The 19,288-nt window shown below is 46.9% G+C and overlaps 1 protein-coding gene across 1 annotated transcript in view; it reads left to right on the top strand.

Annotated features, from left to right (window-relative positions):
- Window positions 1-19,288, top strand: part of SLC13A5 (solute carrier family 13 member 5) — a 523,479-nt gene that overhangs the window by 34,355 nt on the left and 469,836 nt on the right. The gene's annotated exons all lie outside the window — the stretch shown is intronic.

Raw genomic sequence — 19,288 nt, 5'->3', positions numbered from 1 at the left:
GGTTGGACAGGGAGAGGATGGAGGGAGGTCAAAGGGAGGCCACACGTGTGGGGAGAAGAGAGAGGGTTCAGGCCAGGTACCATGGGTAATGAAAGGTGAATGTAGGGGTTAAGGCACCAGGCAGAGTGGGGGGGGGGTGATCAAAATGAAAGTTGTGGGAGGAGTGAAGGGCTGAGCAGTCAAAGGGAGGGAAGAGGGAGGAATTACCAAGAGGGGAAACAGGGTTGTGAAGCATAGGGGTGAATGTAAGATGAGGAGAGAAGGGGGGTGAGATCAGTGGGTGGGAACATGATGGGATTACTAATAGGGGAGGCAGGGATGTGAGGCATGGGAGGGGGGAGAGAAGGTTGTAGAAAGATGGGGGATGTGAGAGCAGAATTGAGGGTACGAGGTGTGGTAAATAAATAATTAATTACCGGTTCTATTTTTCAGGATACTCAATAAACAGGTAGCTCAATAAATAAGAGTCAGGATTCGAGGTAGCTGGAGTCTACAGGCTTTAATAGGCATAAAGGACAGGAACAGGACAGCCTGTATGGGAAGGGAATGAAGACAGCTGTCGGGGGCAGGATCTGGACAAAAGGAATAGGCTAGGCTCACTTTTAATATGCGAGTACAGTATATATACTTAAACAAATACATTACATTCAATACAGTAGGCGTAGCAGTAGGCGTGGTTCGTAGCAGTCGCGAAAGATAAGAGTAAAAAAGATGTAACAAGAAGGCGTGTATAGGGCGTATACATAGGCATGTGATGTAAACGTAACAGAATATGTCATAAACGGGGCGTAAACATGGAGGGGGCTACCTGAGCAGCTGGGACCTCTAACCTAGTGGTACGCGCAAACTGGCAATGACGTGTTACCAGGGAAAACTGGGGGCTATGACTTCTGCGCTAGAAGAGGAGACTAAAGTCTGGAGTGTCAGAGCGACATGTACCCAGGCATATCTAGTATCTGGTGTTTAGAGTACATGTTGATAGAATTCAAAAGTTATCAGGGTAAAGGCTAACAGACACTAAGACTGGAGCATGCATTATTCTACATGTAGTGCGTGTGCGGGGAATATTCTATGAATATTAATACAGTATTTCTCTTACATGGAGACATAGAGGCTAGACCGTGACGGAAACTATTGATGCGATTCAGTAGCTTAGGAATGCAGAGAAGGAGGGCTGAACTGATAACTAGAAACATAACATATTCTTGGCAGACTGGGAGGCAGAGCCAGGCCGGGCCAGGCACTGCGAGGCATGAAGTAAGCGAAGGGTCAGGGATGCAGGTGGGGGCTGTATCGCTCCTCGGAGAGGGTTCAGGAGACAGGAGCTGAATCTGAGTCCGGGCCCTTTTTGAGGCCTAGAAACGGGGACAATTCAATGGATTTAACGTGCACACTCAATCAATCAATCAGTGACATTTATAGAGCGCGCTACATACCCGTAGGGTCTCAAGGCGCTGGGGGGGGGGGGGAGGGTGCCGCTACTGCTCGAACAGCCAGGTCTTCAGCTTCTTTCTGAAGGAGAGGTGGTCTTGGGTCAGGCGCAGGTCGGACGGGAGGGAGTTCCAGGTCTTGGCGGCCAGGTAGGAGAATGACCTTCCTCCTGTAGTCGCTCTTCGGATGCGGGGGACGGCGGCGAGGGCGTGGTTGGCTGATCGGAGGTGGCGTCTGGGAGCGTAGAAGTTGACTCGGCTGTTGAGGTAGCTCGGGCCTTGGTCGTGCAGGGCTTTGTGTGCGTGGGTGAGGAGGCGGAAGGTGATTCTCTTGTTGACGGGGAGCCAGTGAAGGTCTCTCAGATGTCCGGAGATGTGGCTGGATCGTGGGATGTCGAGGATGAGTCTGGCTGAGGCGTTTTGGATCCTCTGGAGTCTCTTCTGGAGCTTGGCGGTGGTACCGGCGTAGAGGGCGTTACCGTAGTCCAGTCGGCTGGTGACGAGGGCCTGGGTGACGGTCTTCCTGGTCTCTGTGGGGATCCACCAGAAGATCTTCCGTAGCATGCGTAGGATGTTGAAGCACGCCGAGGAGACGGTGTTGACTTGTCTGGTCATGGAGAGGGAGGAGTCCAGGATGAAGCCCAGGTTTCGTGCATGGTCTGTCGGTTTGGGTGCGGTGCCCAGGGCGGGAGGCCACCAGGAGTCGTCCCAGGCGGAGGGTGAGGAGCCCAGGATGAGGACCTCCGTCTTGTCCGAGTTCAGTTTCAGGCGGCTGGTCGTCATCCACTCAGCTACCTCTTTCATCCCTTCGTGCAGGTTGGCTCTGGCGGCGGTGGGGTCGTTGGTCAGGGAGAGGATCAGCTGGGTGTCGTCGGCGTAGGAGATTATGCTGAGGTGGTGTTTGCGTACGATGGCCGCGAGGGGGCTCATGTAGACGTTGAAGAGGGTGGGGCTCAGGGATGATCCTTGGGGGACGCCGCAGATGACTTCGGAGGCCTCTGACTTGTACGGTGGTAGGCGGACTCTCTGTGTTCTTCCGTCGAGGAAGGAGATGATCCATTCCAGCGCCTTGTCCTGGATTCCGATGTTGCTGAGGCGCCGAACTAGGGTGCGGTGGCAGACCGTGTCGAAGGCCGCGGAGAGGTCTAGGAGGATGAGGGCCGCTGTTTCTCCATTGTCCATCAGGGCTCGGATGTCATCGGTGGCGGCGATGAGGGCGGTCTCGGTGCTGTGTTTGGCTCGGAAGCCGGACTGTGAGGGGTCGAGGGATCCGTTCGTCTCGAGGAAGGCGGCCATCTGCTTGTTGACGGTCTTCTCGATGACTTTGGCTGGAAACGGGAGGAGCGAGATGGGGCGGTAATTCTTGAGGTCGGTGGGGTCCGCTGTTGGTTTCTTGAGTAGAGCGCTGAGTTTGGCGTGTTTCCAGCTCTCAGGGAAGATGGCGGTGTCGAAGGAGGTGTTGATGATGTCTTGCAGGTGGGGTGCGATGACAGCGTCGGCCCTGTTGAAGACGTGGTGAGGGCAGGGGTCGGTCGGTGATCCGGAGTGGATGGAGTTCATCGTGTGGATGGTGTCTTCGGTGCTGATCGGAGTCCAGGCGTGGAGGGTGGTGGTGGGGGGGGTGGTTGGTCGGTCATGGTGTGCGTTGGTTGGTTGTTGAAACTGCTGTGTATGTCCGCGATCTTGTTGTGGAAGTATGAGGCGAGGGAGTTGCAGAGTTCTTGCGAAGGGGTGATGTCGTTGTTTCCTGCGCTGGGGTTGGAAAGCTCTTTCACGATGTTGAAGAGTTCCTTGCAGTTGTGTGCGTTGTTGTCCAACCGGTCCTTGAATGCTGTTTTCTTGGCGGCGCGGATCAGCTGGTGGTGTTTCCGGGTGGCAAGTTTGTAGGAGGTCCTGTTGTCCGGTGTCGGTTCCCTTTTCCAGACTTTCTCGAGGGCTCGGCAGTTCTTCTTGGAGCTCTTGAGTTCGTCGGTGAACCATGGGGCCTTCTTGCTGCCGGGTCTGCTAGGCGGGGTCCTCAGCGGGGCGAGTTCGTCCGCGCAGTTGCTGATCCACTTCGTGAGGTTGTCGGCGGCCTGGCTGGGGTTCTCTGAGCTGGCAGGAGGGTGCTGGCTCAGGGAGGTGGCGAGCTGGTCTGCTGTGATCTTGTTCCAGCTTCTGCGGGCGGCCTGTTGCTGGTGATGGTGGGACGTTGTTCTCTTGAAGGTGAAGTGGACGCAGCTGTGGTCCGTCCATTGAAGCTCTGTGGCGTGGCTGAAGTCGATGTCTGTGCTGGATGAGAAGACGGCGTCGAGTGTGTGTCCGGCGAGGTGGGTGGGGGTGGACACCAGTTGCTTGAGTCCCAGGTTGGCGAGGTTGTCGAGCAGGGTGCTGGTGTTGTGGTCGTTGTTGTTCTCCAGATGGAAGTTGAGGTCTCCCAGGAGGATGTAGTCGGCGGAGGGGAGGGCATGCGGGCTGATAAAGTCGGCGATGTCCTCGCTGAATTGCGTGCGTGGTCCAGGGGGTCGGTAGATCAGGGTGCCTCTGAGGGTGGTAAGACCGAGGCTGTAAAATGTGGCAACGTAGGTTTACATAGGCCTAATATTCGTTGCTTTCACGAAGACTGGAAACTGGCATACTAGAAATGGACACAACTGTAATTGCGTTTTTAATCGATCAGAGGGGAATACATGCATATTGATCATGCACATATAACATAAGATGGGGAACACGTAGGCACATACAACATGGCAAAATTTACTTTTCCACATTCCCTCCTTGTGCCCTACGTTTCCATCAGGAAACATCAATATTCATGATACCATCTATCATTTCATATAGCATCATTTGCTCGTCTCGAATTGTCTTGGAACGGGATTTAGGACTAGGAATACAAGAGGTAGCACAAATGCCGCAAATCGCAGGGCCACATTGTATACAGAGGCAGCAACTGAATATGATCATTACTGCAATACCTAGGAATGACAATACTTTCCATCCCCAGGCAGATATAATACTCCAGAGCCAACCGGACCATGTCCAGGTGCCTGGATTCTGGTGTAACTGATGGGCAATTTTGTGAAGTCTGGTTATAGCTGAATAAACAGACGGCGCGTTATTAGGAATGAAAATGCAGCAACTAGATCCGATGACTCTACATGCTCCTCCTCTATCGGCCAGTATGACGTCAAGAACGAGACGGTTTTGGAGCACGACAAATCTCATAGCAGATTGCTCTTCGGTCAAGTTACCTAGAGCAGAAGTAGTCTCATTCACTACTGCTTCGAGGGTTCTGGTTAACCTACGTATTAACTTACTATTCTGGACAGGTCCTATAAAAAAGAAGAAACCTTTATTGAAGTCTTGATACTGTTCTAGAGTAGTTTCAGTTTGATCGACAATTGGGGACTCGATCTCCCTTCTAGGTCTGACGTGTACTAGATGTGTGTTTCTGTGATAATCAGATGGGGCTAGAAAAACTGGTGGCAGTAGGAAGGCAATGTAACATGTTCCATCCCAATCGAGGGGCAGACGAACATATGCGGTCTGACCACAAACAAAATAAGAATGACGTGAGGCTTTGAAAATAGATTTCCCACTGTCACTATACTCGACAATAGTAGTACAATCACTATGTCCTACATGTGCGGAACCATTCTTTCTGACACATAATTCGCCTTTGACTGGTAGTACTGAAATAGCAGGCAAATCTGGAGTAGTATCGGACTGAACATTCAGGACCATAAAATTCGAAGAATAATTACCCAAATCATATACTTCATTTTCTAGATCTAACCCTGTTCTATGGGAGAGACCTTGCTTGTCTGGAAAACATGTTCTATTCAGAAGGGACATATCATTGGAGGAGGACGTTAAAGTGGACCATGCTCCACACGAACCATTATGTGAAAATGGATAAGGAAAGAGTGGCAGAACTCCCTTCGGTGTCTGGAAAGGGGGGAGTCGACCACACACCCAACAATTAGTAGCATTGCTGGTCTGGTGTGAATAGTGTAACATTCTAATGAATGTATTATTTCGCATAGCAAGACGATAGGATAGCTCGTGAGGAGGCAGATCACTAAATGTGTGCTCTACTGTAGCATTAGAAAACTTATTTACATGTGAACTTGGAAAACATAAATGTAAAGCATAACTTGTGCAGGTAACCATAAGACTCAAATATAATAAAAAGCTTAGAATAATGATACATCGTATAGAGTTTTGACTAACTCTCTCACTATGGGGGTCTATCTCATACATGTCAGGGACCTGTCTAACCGTTTCACCCGAGAGGGACTTAGACAATTAAACTGGCTGACTTATTTTACTAGACCTGAGTTTTAGTTTATACTCCTGTTGCGGAGTTTTCTCTAACAGAGGAATTTTAAGTTCAGAGTCTGTTTTTAGACAGTCTGTAGGAATGAGGCAGTCCTTAGCAAAAGTCTTTACTGGTAATCCATGGAACTTCTTGATGTGGGACAGATGGACCCATCCTTTCCGGCCCTCAAGCTTGACTGCTGTCCTTGTTGTTAACAAGACAAGACGAGGCTCCTTCCAACGGGGCTCCAGTGGACTTGAACGATCAAAATTCCGCACCAACACAAGGTCCCCTGGAATGACTTCATGCGGTTTCACCTCGGTGTTGTCTGGAAATGCGGCGGCAACCTGTGAACGACAAGAGTGTAGGGCAGACATCAAGGAAGCTAGGTAATCTGTCAGCATATCACTGGAAACATCTGTAATACTGCGGGGTCTAGGTGTACCCCACATGTTTGGGGGGCGGCCGAATACGACCTCATACGGGGACAGACCTGATCTGGAATGTGCAACCATCCTCATGTAGAATAGAGCAACTGGCAGGGCAACTAGCCAGTTTACACCTTTTTCTTTACATGTCTTGGCAATACGGATTTTCAGGGCCTGATTATGTCTCTCTACGAGACCGGCTGCTTCAGGATGGCGCACACAATGGAACTTCCACTGGTACCCTAACAAAAGGGAAACATGTTTCATAAGCTCAGATGAGAATGGCTGGCCATTATCAGAATACACGACCCTAGGGAGTCCATAGCGGGGAAAGAATTCACGAACCAACTGCCTGGCAGTGGTCGCGGCTGTGTAATCTGGAACTGGATATGCTTCTGTCCACCTGGACAAAGCGCATACTACTACGAGGACATACTTGAAACCTCGACATCGCTCCATCTGAATATAATCCAACTGGAGGACTTCAAAAGGGTGGTCAGGAGGTTGGAATCCACCTTGTTCCACCGGGACACTTTTACCTGGATTGAATTGACAACATATCATACAGGTACGGACTTTCTGCTTGGCTGCAGCTCGTAAATGCTTGTTGAACCAAAGGTTCTGAATACTGTCTAACATAGCTTTTTCTCCTAGATGTGCTGGACTATGTGCGGTATTAATAATGACTTGAACCATAGAGTCGGGGAGAAACCATGTGGCTTTTCCCTTCGTCAACCATCCCTGATCTGTCTGGACCCCTCCTTGTTCGGACCATTTCTTGATTTCTTCGGGAGTAGCATGTAACTGTATGTCTATGACATCTTGTGTAGGGTCCTTAACTGTCATACAAGTAGTCTGATCTAGAGTGAATGTCTGTGTTGTGTTAACTGGAATGTCTGGAGTCTGAGCTGTAAGCTTGGCTGTTCGATCTGCTAGATCGTTACCTTGGGAAATGATGTCAGTAACTTTCGTATGTGCCTTGCACTTCATGATAGTGTGGTAAATAAATAAATAATACCCTATTTTTGGATGAATGAATGAATAACAGATAGCTCAATAAATAAGAGTCAAGATTCGAGGTAGTAGGAGTTTCTGTAGGTTTATTACAGCATAAGGACAGGATCAGGACAACCTGCATAGGAACAGGATGACAGGGGAAAAGAGGCCCGGCAGCTGCCGGGGCTTGGTCTGGGATGAGCTCGCTAACATTCAATAACAAGACATTCATTTATATACATAACGCAAACACATAGCATTACATTGCAGTAGGCGTAGCAGTGGGTGGAGCAGAAGGCATGACGTGTAGCAGTCGCGAGAGATAACAGTAAAAAGAGGTGTAACTGGGAGTTTACTTAGACATGTGAAGTAAAACGTAACAGAATATGTCATGAATGGGCGGACACATAGGAGGGGGCTACCTAAGGAGCCGGGACCTCTAACCTAATGGTGCGCGAAAACTGGCAATGACGTGTTACTAGGAGAAGCTGGGGGCTACGAACTCTGTGCTAGGAGCAGAGACTAGAGTCTGGAGGGTCGGAGCGACATGTACCTAAACCCTATCTGGTATCTAATGTTTAGGGAACATGTTGATATAAACTAGAAGTCATGAGGGGAGAGGCTAACTTGATTCTAAGACTGGACCATGCATTATTCTACATGAAATGCGTGATGAAGAATACTAAATGACCATTAAATACAGTATTTCTCTAACAGGGAGACGAGAAGGCTAGACAATGACGGAAACTATTGATGCAGTTCAGTAGCTTAGGAATGCAAAGGAGGAGGACTGAACTGATAGCTGGAACTATAACATACTTTTGGCAGACTTAGAGGCAGGGCCGGGCTGCACCGGGCAGTGCGAGGCAGGAAGTAAGTGAAAGGTCGAGGATACAGGTGGGGGCTGTATCGCTCCTCAGCGAGGCTTTCAGGAGACAGGAGCTGAATCCAGGGTCCGGGCCCTTTTGAGGCCTAGAAACGGGGACTTTATAATGGAATAACGTGCACACTGAGAAACGTGGCAACATTATTTTACATGGGCCTGATATTCGTAGTATTCACGAGGACTGGAAACTAACATATTAGAGGTGGACACAACTGTAATTGCGTCATTAATCAGAAATGGGGAATAACATATGCATATTGGTCATGCATACATAACATATGATGGATGGGGCGTAGGGACACAGAACATGGCAAAATTTACTTTTCCACATTCCCTCCTTGTCACTACGTTTCCATCAGGAAACATCAATATTCATGATACCGTCTATCATTTCATACAGTACCATTTGCTCGTCTCGAATTGTCTTGGAACGGGATTTAGAACGGGGCTTGGGACTAGGAATACAAGAGGTAGCACACATGCTGCAAATCGCAGGGCCACATTGTATACAGAGGCAGCAGCTAAATATGATCGCTACTGCAATACCTAGAAAGGACAGGACTTTCCATCCCCATGCGGAAATTACATTCCAGAACCAACCGGACCATGTCCAGGTGCCTGGATCTTGATGTAACAGATGGGCAATTTTATGGAGTCTGGTTATAGCTGAATAAACAGACGGCGCGTTATTTGGAATGAAAATGCAACAACTGGATCCGAGAATTCTACAGGCCCCGCCCCTATCGGCCAGTATGACGTCAAGGACGAGACGATTCTGTAAAACGACAATTCTCATAAAGGATTGTTCTTCAGTTAAGTTACCTAGAGCAGAGGCAGTCTCATCTACTACAGCTTCAAGGGTTCTTGTTAACCTACGAATTAACTTACTATTTACAACTGTACCTAAATAAGGGAAAACACCTTTATCTATATCAATGAATTGCTCTGCGGCGGTTTCAGTATAATCGACAATCGGGAGATTTCTCTTGTGTCTAGTGTGTACTAAGAAAGAATTCCTATGATAATCAGGTGGGGCTAGAAAAACAGGTGGCAGTAGGAAAGCAATGTAACAGGTTCCCTCCCAATCGAGGGGCAGACGGACATATGCAGTTTGACCACAAACAAAATAAGAATGACGTGAAGCTTTAAAAATAGATTTCCTACTGTCACTATACTGGATAACAGTAGTACATTCACTATGACCTATATGTACAGAACCATAACTACGGACACATAATTCGCCTTTGACTGGTAGTACTGAAATAGCGGGTGAATCTGGAGTAGTATCAGACTGAACATTCAGAACCATGAAATTCGACGAATAATTTCCTAAATTATATACTTCATTTTCTAGATCTAAACCTGTTCTATGGGGGAAACCTTGCTTGTCTGGGAAACATGTACTGTTAAGAAAAGACATATCTGTTGAGGATGACGTTAGCGTGGACCATGCTCCACACGAACCATTGTGTGAAAATGGATAAGGAAACAGTGGCAGAACTCCCTTCGATGTCTGGAAAGGGGGGAGTCGACCACACACCCAACAATTAGTGGCATTGCTGGTCTGGTGTGAATAATGTAACATACGGATGAATGTGTTATTACGCATGGCGAGGCGGTATGAATATTCGTGAGGAGGCAGATCACTAAACGTGTGCTCTACTGTAGCATGAGCAGACATATTTACATGAGGAACTGGAAAACACAGATAGAAAGCATAACTGGTGCAGGAAATCATTATGCTGATGAATAGTATGAAACTCAGAAAAACGATGCATTGAAATGAACTTCGACTGACTCTCTCACTATGGGGGTCTATTTTATACATGTCAGAAACAGTCTAACCGTTTCACCTAGGGGAGGACTTATACAATCAAACTGGCTGACTTATTAGACCTGAGCTTTAACTTATACTCCTGTTGCGGAGTTTTCTCTACCAAGGGAGGGGTTGTAATAAAGTCTGGTGCGGGACAGTCCTTTAAAACAATGTTCTGGCAATCCTTCGAATCCGGGGAAATGTTCTTGGCAATGTCTTTGAAGTCTGGCTTTGGTCCTTTGAAAAGTTTTACATGAGAGAGGTGGACCCACCCCTTCCTGCCTTCCACCTTGACGGCAGTCCGGGTGGTCAAGAGGACCTGACGTGGCTCTTTCCAACGTGGTTCCAGCGGACTTGATCTGTCAAAGTTGCGGATCATCACCAACGACCCTGGAACGATCTCGTGCGGTGCCACCTCTGTATTGTCTGGAAATGCGGCGGCAACCTGTGAACGACATGAGTTGAGGGCAGACATCAAGGAAGCTAGGTAATCTGTCAGCATATTACATGAAACATCGGTAATACTTCGGGGTCTAGGAGTACCCCACATGTTAGGGGGGCGGCCGAATACGACCTCATACGGGGACAGACCTGATCTGGAATGTGCGACCATACGCATGTAAAATAGAGCGACTGGCAAAGCTACTAACCAGTCCACACCCTTGTCTTTACAGATTTTTGCTATACGGATTTTCAGAGTCTGATTATGTCTTTCGACTAGTCCAGCTGCTTCTGGATGGCGTACACAATGGAACTTCCACTGGTACCCTAACAACAGGGAAACGTGTTTCATGAGTTCGGATGAGAATGGCTGGCCGTTGTCAGAATATACGACTCTAGGGAGTCCGTATCTAGGGAAGAATTCACGAACCAGCTGCTTGGCAGTGGTCGCGGCTGTGTAATCTGGGACTGGATATGCTTCTGTCCACCTGGACAAAGCGCATACAACTACAAGGACATACTTGAAACCTCGACATCGCTCCATCTGAATATAATCCATCTGGAGGACCTCAAAAGGGTGGTCAGGGGGCTGGAAACCACCTTGTTCCACCGGGACACTTTTACCTGGATTAAACTGGCAACATATCATACAGGTACGGACTTTCTGCTTGGCTGCAGCTCGTAAATGCTTGTTGAACCAAATGTTCTGGATACTGTCTAACATAGCTTTTTCTCCTAAATGTGCTGGACTATGTGCGGTATTGATAATGACTTGAACCATAGAATCGGGGAGAAACCATGTGGCTCTACCCTTCGTTAACCATCCTTGATCTGTCTGGACCCCTCCTTGTACAGACCATTTCTTGATTTCATCGGGAGTAGCATGTAACTGAATATCTATGACATCTTGTGTAGGGTCCTTAACTGTCATGCATGTAATCAGATCTGGAGTATGTGTCATGTTTACTGGAATGTCTGGTGTCTGTGCTGTAAGCTTGGCTGTGCGGTCTGCTAGATCATTACCTTGGGAAATAATGTCAGTAACTTTCGTATGTGCTTTGCACTTCATGATAGCAATAGATGTCGGTAAATGTATGGCGTCTAACAGAGCTTGAATAAGGAGACCATGCTGAATCTTGGTTCCATGAGAAGTCATAAAACCTCTCTCCTGCCAGAGCACTCCGAAGTCGTGTACAACTCCGAATGCGTAACGTGAATCTGTGTAAACATTAACCTTCAGGTTCTTGGCGTGTATACAGGCTTGTGTCAGAGCAACTAGCTCTGCTGCTTGAGCGGACAGGGTATCAATACGGTGTGTTTCAATAACTTCAGTGTCAGTAGTCACTGCATATGCGGCGACTAGTTCTCCTGTACTAGTTCTCATACATGAACCATCCACATAAAGTGTCAGGTCAGGATCTGGTAACGGAATGTCTGTCAGGTCTTGTCTTGGCTTTGTCGTAACGTTAACTACTTCCACACAGTCATGTGTGTCTGGATTTGAATTAACTGATGGTAACAGTGTAGCAGGATTCAGGACATTGCAGCGTCTAATTTCTATGTGTGGCTGGAACAGTGTCAATTCATAACCTGTTAAACGTGCAATTGTCAAGTGCTGAGTTTGTGTTCGGTTTAAAAGAACTTCTACTGAATGTGGAACTTGTACCGTCAGGGAATGTCCTAAAACTATGGAATCACTTTGTCTGATAGCTAGTGCTGTGGCTGCAACTGACTTGAGGCACGCAGGCAACGCCTGGGCGACTGGATCTAATGTGCTTGAAAAATAAGCACAGGGCTTGTATTGACCTGCTTGATCTTGTGTGAGAACAGATAATGCTGTACCTTCGCGTTCTGTAACGAAAAGTGTAAAAGGCTTACTGTAGTTCGGTGTAGCTAGAACTGGAGCTTGGCATAGGGCTTTCTTTAACTCGTTGAAACTAAGTGTATGTTCAGATGTCCAAGGGAGGACAGTCGATACGGCTGCCTCCTGTGTCGTTAACTGTATCAGTGGCTTGGCTAGAAATGCATACTGGGGAATCCATTGTCTACAATAAGAAGTAAGGCCGATAAAAGCACGTACCTCCTTCTGGGTTCTGGGCTGGAGAAGATTCGCTATTAACTGGATACGGTCGGGTGTCAACTGCCTACCCCTCTTGGACAGCAAGTGTCCTAAGTATACCACTTGCTGGACACAGAATTGAAGCTTTGAAGGTGACACCTTGTGCCCCATCTCGGCTAGAAAATACAGAACTGTAAGTGATGCTCGCTCGCAAGCACGTTCAGAACGGGCTGTGATCAGTAGATCATCGACATACTGGAGCAGGGCAGTGCCAGTTGGCATGTGAATATTGTCTAGTTGTCTCTTGAGTGCTTGACTGTAAATACTAGGGCTTTCTGTGAAACCTTGAGGAGCGCGTGTAAACATATAGCTCCTTCCATTTAAACAAAATCCGAAAAGAAACTGGCTGTCTGGATGAATTGGAACACTAAAAAATGCATTCTTGAGGTCAATAACAGTGAAAAACATGGCTTCGGAATCAATGGCAGTTAACAGGGAAGAAATGTCTGGAACAACTGGATACTGAGGAATAATACATTTATTAAGCTCTCGTAAATCAATCACTAATCGATATACTGGGGGTGCATTTGGATCAGTACGTTTCATGACTGGAATGATCGGAGAATTGCATACATTGGAGTCAGTTTCTACAACTACTCCTTGAGCCATGAGCTCGTCAATAATTTTGGATAAGGCTGCTACAGCCTCAGGTGGCAATCTGTACTGTCGGATTCGGGGCAACACTACACCTGGTTTGAGAGTCACACGATAGGGTGTGATTTGCATGTAACCTACATCAGTTGGACCTTGCGCCCATAAATGCTGCGGAACATTAGACAATCTGGAATCAAAATCTCGTAATACATAGTGACCCTTAAAGTCACGTAGGAACAGACGTATTCCCTCTGGGGAACAGCAAATAACTGCACCTAACTCTTTCAGTGTCTTAATACCTAACAGATTTTCTGGACATGCCTTAGTAAGTAACAGATCAGTAGTACGGGACAATGGACCTACTTCTAGAGTAACTGGCTGAGATATTTCATTAACTATGGGTTTTCCTGAAAATCCAAGGGAAACATTTCTTGAGCCTGAGAGCGGAGCCCCTGGAACTTCGGCGTGACTAATTGTGGTCCTACTTGCCCCTGTATCGATCAGAAACTTTCTGTCTTTCCCTAATACTTGACTGTGTACATAGGGACCTTCTTGGTCTACAGGTATCTCGATGAGAGGCAAGCCTACCTCCCTCTCTAGGCTGTTTCATGAATATGACTGGTATTCTGGATACTCGGACTGTGCATACTGGTACATCTGCGATGTAACGTGCTGTGTTGCAGCAATAGGCTGCGGTACTGTAACTGTCTGTGGTGCATTCTGTGACTGAGGAATCTGTGAAACTTGTTCTTGTCTAGGCGGACGTGGTCTTTCTTTAGTCTTACCAGTAGCTATGTTATGTTTCAGAACTGCACACTCGTTTATAAAATGACCTGGCTGTTTACAATAATTGCAGTTCCCTTTAACGGGAGCCGCAGGATGACTGGCTTGAATCGGACCCCTCTTCTGACTGTCTTGAGGAATAGATTGTGCAACTAGCACTTTCATTTTTGTGTCTTTCATACGTTTTCTTTCGTGTTCTTGCTCTTCTCTAATTCTATTCTGGTGATACTGGAGCATCTGGAGCATCTGGGACGGAGTATTTGCTTGCCAGGTGCTTTCGACTTTCAAAACTCGGTTTTTAATTTGTGGACTTGAATTCTCGACTAATTTGGTAACGAAAAGATGAGGGTATGACTCACTACTTGTCTTGAGACCACTATTAATACTGAAACATTTCTCAAATCTAGAATAAAAATCACTAATGTCTTCATCTTGTTTCTGTTTACAGGCTGAGATGGCATCCCAGTCTTCTTTTCTAGTTGTCAATAATCTGGGTAAAACTTGAATCAATAATTCTGGTAATTCTTTACATTTATCTCCAAGACCGGTACCTGGTACTCGTGCCTTGTCTTCAGCTTCTAGAGCTGTCCAATCGATCTTTTTCTCTCCCACCTCCCATTCTTTTTCCTTTAACTTTTCATACACCCCTGCGGGTAACAGGACCTTTAACATTTTAATGACATCTGGGTACGTGTATTCTCCCATACGGAGCATGTCTTTTAATTCTCTATGGAACCCTGCTGGATCTTTGTCATGACAGGGAATTAGCTTTTTCATTTCGAGGAGTTCCATCTTTGAAATCGGAGTGTATACAAACACTCGTTGCATTTCGCCACCCGTCCCTTGGACTGGGTGGACTTCTCGTAACGGATTCTGTCTGTCTATGTAGAATGGTTTACTTTCTGGGGGTGAGACGTGAACAAAATGCGGGTTCAGGAACGTTCTATACTTGTGACGCTGTTCTAGAATAACACTAATTAAATCGGTACCTAGACCTCTCCATCTGTACTGGAGTAACTCGTTCAGGATATCGTGTAACGGGCCTGGATCAGAGTGTTGACCCTCATACTGAGTAATGAGGTGCTGGATCATATACATACCCACCAGTCGTTGCTCGGCTGGGGGCAGTTTCAGAAACATTTGTGCCACTATTTCGTCTGGAAAAGTGGTAGAATCAGTAATCCATCGGACTGCTGATCGGGCTAATTCTTGTTCATGCATGGTGCTTAACTCGCTATAACCGACTCGTGATTTCAGAATGTGATCGGTAGCTTGAAATACTTGTTCTAGAGAACAAGGCTCTCGTTCTGGTGCTGGATGATGAAAAATAGACTTGGGTTCTAGACGTAAATGGCGATCTGGAAATCTGGATTTCCCTACATACGCTATTCTGGCGGGATTCTCGTCTTCCTCTTCAGGATCAGAGATACTTTCTTTTTCACTTACTTGTGCTGCTTTACGCTGTTCGTGTAACCTTACTATTTCTTTACGAATTTTCTTGTACATACTTTCCATGGCACTAATGGTCTTGTGCTTACCCTCGGCTATATTATCACTCCACCTTGTCAGGATTCTCATTTCGGCGGGATCTTTAGACGGGTAATCTTGTTCTCTTATTAGACAATTGATCAGGAACTTTAATATCATGAGCTGAATCTCGGCTTTCCTTTGAGACATGATCTCGCCAATACTTTCTGGATCATCCCCTGTACGGATGAAACGATATATTCTGTCTAGATCTTCTTTCATATTTGGTAAGGTGACTAGATACTCGGTCACCCTTCTTACGCGTACGGAATATAAAACCATATTATATTCGCCTGGAACTGGATCATAAACACATTCGGCAAGGGCTTGTCTGATTTCTGTAACAGACTTATTACTTTTAGGAGTACGCTGTGATGCTTGAGCATGTAATTCGAGTGCTGATAAACGTTTGTGTGGCGGCGGGGTTTGAGGAGGACCTCCTCCTGCGGCCCCTAGACTAGAATCGTCGACTGACATTCTTCGTGCTTGCAGGGTCGGTAATTGTAACGTGGGCTGAACTTGTATGGCAGGCTGACCCGGGGGTACCGTAACAGGTACTCCGGTGTCTGGAGGAACGGGAAGTGCCTGATTTACAGGGACTAGCGGAGCGCGAACAGGATTGGCATATTCTGGGACTGTGTCGTCCAAATAGGACGAAATAAAAATATCAGCAGCGGTCGGTTTGTGACGTAGCTTGGTCGGAACTAATGGTGGCGGGAAATTACTGGGTGCCTCTGGGGTCGCTTTTGGCGAGCCTTCGGCAAGGAGAGGATACATACCCTTAATAAGGGCATGCCTCTGTCTGTCTGACTGTTCGGCTTTAACTTGTTCACCTATCTCGATTAATTCTCTTTCTTGGGTTCGTTCTTGGGATTCTCTACTTAACTCTGACTTTCTGACTTCCTTTTCCGTTCTTTTATGAGCTTCCTTACGCCATAACTCGATGGCATCTTTCTGTGACTGTCTGGCTTTCTTTTTCCATAATGCTTCTTCTACTCGCATGATACATTCGGCATCCCATGTACCCGATACGGGCCATCTATACTTTTCTTCTAACTGTTTGGTATACTCTACCCATAAATCTAGATACAATATGGCGCTTATGCCATGTTTCTGATACATAAAGTGACCTGGACTGTCCCTAGGCGGAACAGGAACTGCTGCTTCCAGCAGACCCTTTCTAGTTTTTAACTGACGTAACTTGGAAAAGAGCGGCATTCTAAACTTGAATCGGAACACAATACAATACACGAAAAACAATAACAATTGGGGAAACAATTCAGGCATACCACGACATTGGAAATACATTAAACAACATTATAAATAACAGTTCGAACAGAATACTACCTGAAAATACTGAAAACAGAACAGAATTCTCGAGAACGGAACAGACTAGAGTTACTGGATGCACTGCTATAACAGTACGGAACATACCGGTCCCATAAAGGAACACATCAAGACCCGTATCCACCTAGGTGAACACTTCGTTTGTGAGCTTGGGTACCACCAACCCACGGACCAGAGTCAATTTAGACTGACCCTGTCTAGACACTACCCCAGCAATGGTACTCACCGGGCAGCACGGAACGGAAGGCCTCGGACGGGACTGGACTACGACGACGAACTTCGGACTTCGGACTTCAGTTACGGGTGGACCTCCGGATACCTCGGACCTTGGACTCTCGGCTTGGGCTCTGGTCGGGACTCGCCGCGTTCCTCCACCGTCTCGTTCGGATGCTGGACCGCCTCCTCCGTCTCCTCCGTGGGCCTGAGGGATACTTGAAGCAGAAATGTCTGCCAGGTGCACGGTATGGTTCCGTCACGACTGCAGAGGGTCAGGGGGTCGGCGTGGCTTCACCGACGCGTGGGGAAAGGGCAAGTCCCTGTTCGGGCGCCATTATGTGGTAAATAAATAAATAATACCCTATTTTTGGATGAATGAATGAATAACAGATAGCTCAATAAATAAGAGTCAAGATTCGAGGTAGTAGGAGTTTCTGTAGGTTTATTACAGCATAAGGACAGGATCAGGACAACCTGCATAGGAACAGGATGACAGGGGAAAAGAGGCCCGGCAGCTGCCGGGGCTTGGTCTGGGATGAGCTCGCTAACATTCAATAACAAGACATTCATTTATATACATAACGCAAACACATAGCATTACATTGCAGTAGGCGTAGCAGTGGGTGGAGCAGAAGGCATGACGTGTAGCAGTCGCGAGAGATAACAGTAAAAAGAGGTGTAACTGGGAGTTTACTTAGACATGTGAAGTAAAACGTAACAGAATATGTCATGAATGGGCGGACACATAGGAGGGGGCTACCTAAGGAGCCGGGACCTCTAACCTAATGGTGCGCGAAAACTGGCAATGACGTGTTACTAGGAGAAGCTGGGGGCTACGAACTCTGTGCTAGGAGCAGAGACTAGAGTCTGGAGGGTCGGAGCGACATGTACCTAAACCCTATCTGGTATCTAATGTTTAGGGAACATGTTGATATAAACTAGAAGTCATGAGGGGAGAGGCTAACTTGATTCTAAGACTGGACCATGCATTATTCTACATGAAATGCGTGATGAAGAATACTAAATGACCATTAAATACAGTATTTCTCTAACAGGGAGACGAGAAGGCTAGACAATGACGGAAACTATTGATGCAGTTCAGTAGCTTAGGAATGCAAAGGAGGAGGACTGAACTGATAGCTGGAACTATAACATACTTTTGGCAGACTTAGAGGCAGGGCCGGGCTGCACCGGGCAGTGCGAGGCAGGAAGTAAGTGAAAGGTCGAGGATACAGGTGGGGGCTGTATCGCTCCTCAGCGAGGCTTTCAGGAGACAGGAGCTGAATCCAGGGTCCGGGCCCTTTTGAGGCCTAGAAACGGGGACTTTATAATGGAATAACGTGCACACTGAGAAACGTGGCAACATTATTTTACATGGGCCTGATATTCGTAGTATTCACGAGGACTGGAAACTAACATATTAGAGGTGGACACAACTGTAATTGCGTCATTAATCAGAAATGGGGAATAACATATGCATATTGGTCATGCATACATAACATATGATGGATGGGGCGTAGGGACACAGAACATGGCAAAATTTACTTTTCCACATTAGCAATAGCTGTCGGTAAATGTATTGCATCTAACAGAGCTTGAATGAGGAGACCATGCTGAATCTTGGTTCCATGAGAAGTCATGAAACCTCTCTCCTGCCAGAGCACTCCAAAGTCGTGTACAACTCCGAATGCGTAACGTGAATCTGTGTATATGTTTACTTTCAGGTCCTTCGCACGTATGCAGGCTTGGGTCAGAGCCACTAGCTCTGCTGCTTGAGCAGACAGGGTGTCAATACGATGTGTTTCTATAACTTCAGTTTCAGTAGTCACTGCATACGCGGCTACTAGTTCTCCTGTACTTGTTCTCATACATGAACCATCCACATAGAGTGTCAGGTCGGGATTAGGTAATGCAATGTCTGTCAGGTCTTGTCTTGGCTTGGTCATAGTGTTAACAACTTCCACACAGTCATGTGTGGCAGGATTTGAAGTAACTGACGGTAACAGTGTAGCAGGATTTAGAATGTTGCAGCGTCTGATTTCTATGTGTGGCTGGAACAGTGTCAGTTCATAACCTGTTAAACGTGCAATTGTCAAGTGCTGAGTCTGTGTTCGGTTTAAAAGAACTTCCACGGAGTGTGGAACTTGTACTGTCAAGGAGTGTCCTAACACTATGGAATCACTTTGTCTGATAGCTAGAGCTGTGGCTGCAACTGACTTGAGGCACGCAGGCAGAGCCTGAGCTACTGGATCTAATGTGCTCGAAAAATAAGCACAGGACTTGTACTGTCCTGCTTGATCTTGTGTGAGAACAGATAATGCAGTACCATCACGTTCTGTGACAAAAAGTGTAAAAGGCTTACTGTAGTTCGGTGTAGCTAGAACAGGTGCTTGGCATAAGGCTTT

Source organism: Lissotriton helveticus, chromosome 3_1 (assembly GCF_964261635.1).
Source record: "Lissotriton helveticus chromosome 3_1, aLisHel1.1, whole genome shotgun sequence".
NCBI classification, from domain to species: Eukaryota; Metazoa; Chordata; class Amphibia; order Caudata; family Salamandridae; genus Lissotriton; species Lissotriton helveticus.
This window is presented reverse-complemented; position numbering and strand designations above follow the sequence as displayed.